Source organism: Alligator mississippiensis, chromosome 7 (genome assembly GCF_030867095.1).
Source record: "Alligator mississippiensis isolate rAllMis1 chromosome 7, rAllMis1, whole genome shotgun sequence".
In the NCBI taxonomy this organism is placed as follows: Eukaryota; Metazoa; Chordata; order Crocodylia; family Alligatoridae; genus Alligator; species Alligator mississippiensis.
The window spans coordinates 35,544,010-35,552,935 of NC_081830.1; the positions used below are offsets into that span (position 1 = coordinate 35,544,010).

An 8,926-nucleotide genomic window follows, 5' to 3' on the forward strand; every position below is an offset into this window, starting at 1 on the left:
AAGACCTAGACTCAGAAAGATGTCATTCTATCCTTTTCTTTCCAATCCCCATGCCCTCTACTGCTCCCTTCCCTTTAGCAGTTGATATACATTAGTCTTTGTTGACTCTGATGAGTGTCTCTGTCTGCCATGAATCACTCTTGATCCTTCTTGTCCTCTTCTTTGATGGCAATGTAGCTGAATATAGAGATTATTTAATACAAGAGAACAGCCATATGTACTAGGGTCATATTTTGGGGGGGGGGGGGGGGGAAATTAAATTATCGGTGGCCAAAATGAGCAGGAACAGCCCACAGTCTTAGTGTTATTAAAAATAATGTGATATTTGGGATGAAAGAAAGATATGTTTAAACATTTTATACTTGTCTAAATGTACCCTAGAAAGGTAATATTTATCATCATTTGACTTCACAATCATATGCTAAAGTCTTTGTTGACATAAAGGCCAATTTCTGCTCCACCTGTCAGAGTCTCAGTGAGGTGCCCTAATCATTGGGTCTGTGCCTAGATGTTGCCCAGAGTAATCTCCATGATTCTTCTTAAACTGACTCACTGAGAAGGAAACGTAGAGGAAAATATGTAGGACCAAAAGAAGAGGAACCAAAAGAAAACATGAGGAAGGATTTAGCTTGGCCCCTGTTCCCAATGGCTTTTCTGCACGTTATATTTATATTATATAACCTTTGGATAAAATGGATAGAAAGTGATGGGATAGCATTTTGCTCAACTGGAGCAGGCTGAAATGAAAACAAGTGGGAACATATCAGCCCCAAGATGTACAAGACTCCCACATTTCTCTGCCTCCCATAAAAAAATAAAAATAAATATATAACTGTACCACCATGCTACAGAGTATTTAACAACTGCTGGCTTTCACTCTCTTTTATAAGAACTGTCTGTTTTGTATTCAAATCATAAATATTCTTTGAAGCAGATCTGAAAGATGGGTGACCCATTTGAGTAGTCTCAGCATCAACTCATTCACACTTTCTCTATCTTTAGTGCCACAATGTTTTAATTATTTTATACAAAGTGGAACAGCATCAAACAAGATTGATAGTAGTCTATTCCACAATTTGCCTTAGTATGAATTTAGGCTAAGTTGGTTTCATTGTAGGTGGAGAATCTGGATATAAATACCCGCCAGACAGAGGAGGGGACTGGATCCCCAGCCAAACAATATATGGCCTAGAAAATTATATTACATGAGGAGAAAAAGAGGTTAAAACTGTCTGACACATTATGTAGGTTGCAGCCATGTTGGTCTAAGGACATAGGCAGACAAGGTTCTTCGGGTAAATCTGGTATCTTTTATTCGACCAACTCTAATACTTGGAAAAATTCTTGGAAGAGCACACACTAACTGCAGACGCTTCCTCAGCCCAGTGAAGGGTATTTAAGCCCGCAAGCATGCTAAGAAGAACTTTTCCAACTGTTTAAGTTGATTGAATAAAAGATATGAGATTTACCCAAAGAATCTTGTCTGCCTCTTATGCATTGTGTCATTAACTCTCCTCATTACCTTACCTTGTACAGTATCAAATGTCTGGAGGATGAAAACCATTCTTCTGTTAGTTTGACTGACTCTGGTATATCGGATGAAAGCTCATAGCTCAGTTCTAGAAGACATTTTCAGTCAGGGGCCCTTAAACAGAATTATAAAGGTCAGAGAGAGAGATTCACAAATTTTCAAACAAATGGTTATTAAACCCCCCCCCCCCCAGATATTATTATTGTAGTACACTGTGGTGAAGATGGCTTGCTACAGAAATTCTGCTAACATATTTTGTAGGAAAGCTTGATCTGCAAATAAATAATACACTGAATATAAAAAAAATATGATTTTCACATGCAATTTCAGCAACTGCATATTTTCCAGAAAAAAACAAAACAAAACAAAACAAAAAACACCAAAAAAAATAAACAAGCCTTCTACAACTACAAAATTATTTGCTTTTAGGCAATGTTATGCTATAAAAATGTAAGTCTCAGTACTAAATTAAAACACATAAAGAAATTAATAAGCAAAGTGTGCCAGTGATGGTATCCCTTAGCTGAATGTTGTATGACTTATTACTCCCTTACAATCCTAGCACTAGGTTTTGTAATAGTATTTCCAGGACCAGAAAAAATGTCATTGGTTTAATTTAGAATAGAATAGAATAGAGATTTTGCCGCTTTGAAACTGGCTACAGCACCTTGATCTGACATGTCTTCAGAATAACACACCTAACTACGTCTCCCTGGAATATTTTTCCTCTGTTTAAGGTCCTTTAAGACTTGTGACATTATCCTTTTTTTTCCCTTTTTCATTCACAAAATATGTAACATTAAACAAAGAAAGGAAAAAAAACCTAGTAGCTACAAAGTTTTAGTTGCATTTAGAGTAGAAATTCCTGATAGAGCCTTAAATTCACTAACAGATTATTCAGACCTTGATGGCCTCTGTTCTGCCATAGCTAGTTTACTTTCAGTGTTTAAATTGATGCACTTAGGGCAAAAAAGGAAGACACATTTGTGGTGGTTCTGATTGAACACAGTCAGAAACTGACACCAGCATAGCCCCTTTCATACATAGTTTATCCCTAGAATGAATGGAGCTTGGCTTAGATCAGCAAGGATTGTCCTAGGAATAATGTGCTATTTTCAATACTTCATAGGTACTTACAGTGGGACAACAGCTTTATATATGTGTAGGATACCAGATTAAAAGGTTTTGCCCTGGGAGAAATCTGACATCCTTTTTTAACCTTAAGAGTAGTTTGAATGTCTCAAAACTACACTACTATCATTTCTTGTGACTAGAGGGCAAACAAAACCAATGACACTTTAAAAAGGAATGACATTTAAATGGAGATAGTAAACTGGAAGCAACACAACAACCAAAATTAAGAGTTCAAAACATTACAACAGCTTGTAAGTCATTCTAATGTACTGAATATTTTCTCTGCATTGAAACATAAATGAAGTTAGGTGCCTAACCCCCTTAGTTCATTCTGAAAAGTTTAATCATATTTCACACTGGCTTTGACACCCCTGAAATAATATAAAAAAATCTCACCTGTTCCTGGTGCACAGACTGGTATCTTCTTGGAGTATGTACAGCCCCACTATTTATGGAAAAAGAAATAATAATAATAGGTGAATCCTTGGGATGTGATAGCACATGCAAACCGCTATGAAATCTGCTCAGTAACAGTGAATAACTGGTCATTCTGTTTTTCATCACAGCATTACCTTTCAGGCTTTCAACCTGTCAGTGTGTGAGGTTTTACTCTTAACCCTATCCTGGATAGATTATAATGCCTTTAAAATATCCAACTATTTGAAGCAGTTTTTTGTTTTTTTTTTCACTGAGTTAAAACATAGGGTAACCAAGTTCCATCTCAGTACCACTTCAGGAGAGCATGAACCTTAGACTTTCAAGTCCTCCACACGGACCTCCACCATTCAACATAAAATTTTAATTTGCTGCTTCTTTTGTGGACCAGATACTAAGAGCAAAATTTTAGCTCTTAGAAACTGTTCACTTTATATTCCCCAATGGCTGTTATCCAAGTATATTCATGTTACTTTTTGTACTGATGGACAAATGACATTGCAATTTATGTCTAGTGTGGATACATAAATATCCATGTGACAATTAGGTAAACTTATTAAGGTGTAATTCCCTTGTGCTGAACCAGTCTAAACCCACCTCTCATCTGCCTCTCATCCTCAGACTCATGGCCAAACTGAAAGGACTAATCCGATCCTTCCATTGCAAGTACTTCCATTGATACCTTAACTTCTGACAAGATAACTGGTCCTCTCTTTTGTTACTTCACAAGGCAAAGTTCATTTTTTGCAAATTATGGCTCCAGTCCCCCTGCCCCTGACTCTACTTCCCAGTGTCACCTGGCACTAACAGACCCACCAACCCCACATCTGCATACTGGGTACAGCACATCCACCACATTCAAGGACAACTGACACAGCACTTTGAAAAGGCCTAGGGAGATTATAAAACACAGGTTGGTCTACACTGCTGTCCAGGGCTTTCCCACCCCATTAACCAGAAAATGTAACTCTCTGCTGAACAGCTCCATTCAGACTGGCCTTTGTAAAAAATGGACCATTGTGTCCTAGGAGCCTACTGTGTTAGCCAGCAGATCAAACCCATGACCTAAAATAACCTTTAACCCTAAAGGTCCATCAAGTATTCCATGTATCCCATCTCAGATGATATATAGAAAATGTCTTGCTGCATCAGACCCAGTCTCCTCAACCTCTTGTGAAAGTCTTGGCCCCAAAATGGAGACAGAGGAAGCTCTGGTACCTCAGTGGTTGGGAGGGATGGGCCTGAAGATCACGTCTTAACCTGAAGAAAGCAGACAGACATACAAACTTACATGCACACTACATTGTAATACAACTGATGACAATAGTTTGAAAATGTACCTTTATGAATGAGGTACAGTTTTATTCTGTTGGATTTTGTAATGTTCTGTGTTATGTGTGCATGCTAAATGTTACACATCAAGCATTTGGTCAGCCCTCCACGCAGCCAGCCACACTCCCTCCCTGAACCCAACCACACACACACACAAATACATGCACACACACATGCACATACACAAACAGCTGGAAACACATTCTGTAATGCAGGCTGAACTTTACTGTCACAGGGTCACAGGTCACATGTGGCCTTATCCCCACTACTTACAGTTGATCACTTAGGCATGCCATCTATTTCAGGCCATGTTTTGTAGCAACTGCTGAACATGAAGGCACATGTCCATGAAGGCCACATTACCCAGCAACAACTTGGAAGACAGCACTGGTTCAAGGAACACCTGTTTGAACCCACAACTCTGTCTGTTCCACCATTGTCCAGTGCATCCACAAAGACACCAGTAACTGGAGCTGGGAAGAGGTGCTCAGAATCTTCCTCTGTGCTCAGCAGTCCTCAGGGCCTTCAGAGACTGGGCCATCACAGGACATGTTGAGATGATCTCTCTCCTTGTCTCTCTCTTCCCCCTCTCCCTTCCTCCCCTCTCATCCAGGTGGTGGAGAAATAGCACTACAGGTTGCCACTCAGCCTAGAATTCTTAGACCAAATACTTCTGTTTGCCCTGGAACTGCTACTTTTTAAACATGTTTCCAAACTGGTGACACTTGGGACTGTTTCAGTGGTTGCATTTACATTTGTCCCTTAGTTGTAGGAAACACTGATTCTTTACTGCTGTTCAGCCAATCTGAAGCTGGACTGTTAACAAGAGGCCCAAAGGTGTGTTAGATCCATTAGCAACAAGGAGAGAGACTGTGATCCCTGAAATATGAAAGAAGTAACTGAAGGGGACCCAGGGAGAGCAGAGAGAGAGGTACAGAACAGGTAGAATAGCTGTAGGGAGTGCAAGAAAGCTGACTAGGAATTAAAGGAGTCCATATCAAGGGGACAGGGACAGGCTAAGAACAAAAACGGAAGGTATTCAGATTTGGAGAACAGGGTATGAAAATGAGACAGAGATGGGATGCCTGGAGAGACCACCAAGAGGGACAGTGGGTGACTGGGCCTGGTCTACGTGTGGTGTGAGTCTAAAGGGAGAACTGACTGAAGGCCAGAGAGCAGTCAAGGACATGTGCCTGCATCTCAGGTTTTAGCAGTTCACTAACCAGGGGGAGCCCTAGGATCCAGCCCTGGCCCAAGAGGTACCCAAGCCCTGGTACCAGCACAGGCCACGCAGCCAGGCCCAGCTGCAGCAGCAGTTCCGTAACCAAGCCTGAGCCAAACACTGGGCATCATGGGCAGGATATCTGGTATGCTCAAGAAACCCATTCAGGATGCCCACATGTTAGTGTCAGACACCACACATACCCATGGATGTGTAATACATCAGTAGTGCCTACCTTATATCTACTGTTTCCCCCTCACCCTCTAGGCAACCTGCTCTATCAAGAAAGAAGATGAGATCGGTTTGATATGATGAACAAAGCTATCCTTTTATTATCTTTATTATATTAAGTTGAGATATGGCAGGGTAAGTGAAAAATTGCAAACCTAAAGACACATTTTGGAAGGTTTTAGTCAACTATATATGGCCGTTAGGGAAATAGGGTGACTTGTATAATGAATAAAGAAACATCTTCAAATTTTAGATTTTTTTATAACACCTTAAGCATTTAGATGAATTTCCCACTTAAGTTTCTAGAGAAAATGAAACCTCTTTAAATATATTTTTCCATTGAAAATAAAACCAAGCAATGGAAATACAAGCATATAACTTTCTAAGCTGTTATCTTCTCAGAGGCCTCTTAAACTTAGAATTTGCTGGGACAGAGCAGAAAAGGAATGATAACTATAGATTAACCACCATATCTATATCTAACTCAACTACATCCTCACTCTAGATAAAGCCATATCTCAAAAGTTTTTTACACAGTTCCATCATTGCCTCATTTTTCTACAGGAAACCCTCGCTATTCACAGGTTCGGCATTCACGGTTTCAAATATTTGCAAATACTGAACCCGCATTTTAAATACACTTTATACACTTACAGGAGCTCCTCAGGAGCTCTGCACTTGCTGCCACTGGGCTCCTGCTGCCGTGCTCCCACTGTTGCAACCGAAGCCATGCCCTCCCCAGCCGCCAGGGGCACTGCATTCAGGAATGCAGTGCCTTATTCACAGATTTCCCCATTCACGGGGGATACAAGAACATATCCCATGCGAATGGCAAGGGTCACCTGTATTTTTATGACCTTGTTTTCAGAAAGCAGTTTCTGGCTATCACCCTTCTCAAAGCCCCCTTCACTTCCTTGTTCCTCAGGCTGTATATGATAGGATTTAACATGGGGGTTATGATTGTGTAGAAGAGAGAGAGCAGTTTGTCCATATCTGGGGCATATGCAGAATTAGGGCGCAGATACATAACAATGCCAGCCCTGTAGAACAATGTCATCACCACCAGGTGTGAGGAGCAGGTGGAGAAGTCCTTTGGCCTACCCTCAGCTGAGGGCATTTTCATGATAGCAATGATGATAAGAAGGCATGAAACCAGAATCAAGACAAAGGGAAATGTTATGAATATCAGGGCAGACATAAAGAACACAATTTCATTCAAGAAAGTGTCTCCACAGGCAAGCTTCAGGACTGGGGGGATGTCACAGAAAAAAATGATTGATTTCATGGGAGCCACAAAAACCCAAGATAAAAATGACTGAGGTTTTGCCAAAGGACATGAATATACCACTGAGCCATGACACAGCAGCCAACACTGTGCACCTCACATTATTCATGATGCATGGGTAGTGTAAGGGATGGCATATTGCTGCATAGCTGTCATATGCCATGACGCCCAGGAGGAAACATTCTGTGCCCCCAAGAAATAGAAGGAAATACATCTATGTGGCACAGCCAGTGAATGAGATGGTTTTATCCTCCAAGATGAGATCAGCCAGCATCTTTGGGAGGGTTACTGAGATACAAGAGATCTCCAGGAAGGATAAATTCCTGAGGAAAAAATACATGGGTGTGTGGAGAGAAGGGTTTGCCAATGTCAAGGTAAAGATGAGAAGGTTTCCTGTCAGTGCAGTAATGTAGCTCATTAGGAATACAAGGAACAGTAAGGCCTGTAGTTCTGAAAGGCCAGACACTCCCAGGAGAACAAATTCTGTGATAAGAGTCTGATTGTTTCTTTCTATGTGGTTTTGTTCTCCTCACGACAAAGTTTATTCCTAAGAAAAGAGATAAACCAGCGCAACACAAATTTTATGATATTAAGTAGCAATTATGAGACAACGCTGCTCAGACTGACCTTTTCTAAACCCCAGATTTTCAAAGGATGCCATTTGTTACCAGGTTTGCCCATTATTTTGGGGTGTGCTCATTTAAGGGTTATGTTTGTAGGGTCTTGGTAATTCTGTCAATGTGCTGCTTGTGTTACTTGTGTTTCTATACAGAGCTGTATATCTCCCTTCTGCATGTCCTCACCCCCAATGGAGCTATCTTGCAGGACTCAGTTTCAATGGGGCTGGGTTCCTCCAACCACCAAATCAGTCATACACACAAACATACACAGATTAACATGACACGCCTGACCTGGCTGGGTTGATCAGCATGGACGGGCTGACACCCTTATATGCTAAGAATCAGTTCATCAGAGCAACAATAAACTGAAGCCGGACACAAGCACACAGGTAAACAGAGTCCCTGTGAATCTGGCTGGGTGTCCATCTGACACCCTCATGGGCCAGCATTCAGTTCATTAGGACACGTCTGAGTCAAACTGGGTCAATCAGCCTGTACAAGCTGATCGTCTTATGTGTTTCAGACTCAACATGTCCCAATCTTTAGCTTCTTGATGAGCAGACCCCACATTATTTTTGGGCTTCACAGGGATCTTTAGCTTAGGTAAAATAAGTGTTGCTGCAGAGCAAGTGGGGAAGGAGAAGTAGAGATGGAAAAATATACCCAGTTACTACCAGTTTGATTATAAAAGTTATTTATTGCTAAATATATGAAATATATAATGGCACTAGTAGTAATAGACATGCAAAAGAAAAACAAACACAAACAATCACAGTATTACCCTGTTTTCACTAAGTATTTGGGGAAACTTAGCTCAAGCTTAAATAATACAGTTCAGGTTCAGAAATTTATGCCTAGAGAGAGAAAAGAGAAAAGAGAGAAAGACAGAGAGCGCTGGGATCTTACCAGCCCAAGGCACATGGGTTGCAATGTTGACAGATAAAGTTTTCAGCACAATCCTTGAAGAGAGATGATCTGTTTCTTCCAGACTCTCGAGAATACAGCAGCTGGTGTGAGAGAGAGTTCTCCTCTTGAAGCATGCACACACATTGCTACTTTTTTACAGATTTTTATACCCTCAGTTCAGCTTTTTCGAAGCATTTTCAATAGTGTAAATCATTCTCTTTTCTCTTGAC

General features: G+C 40.7%; 1 pseudogene; it reads right to left on the bottom strand.

Annotated features, from left to right (window-relative positions):
- Positions 1-6,735: 6,735 nt before the first annotated feature.
- LOC106738717 (olfactory receptor 10A4-like) lies at positions 6,736-7,831 on the bottom strand (annotated as a pseudogene).
- Positions 7,832-8,926: the final 1,095 nt, after the last annotated feature.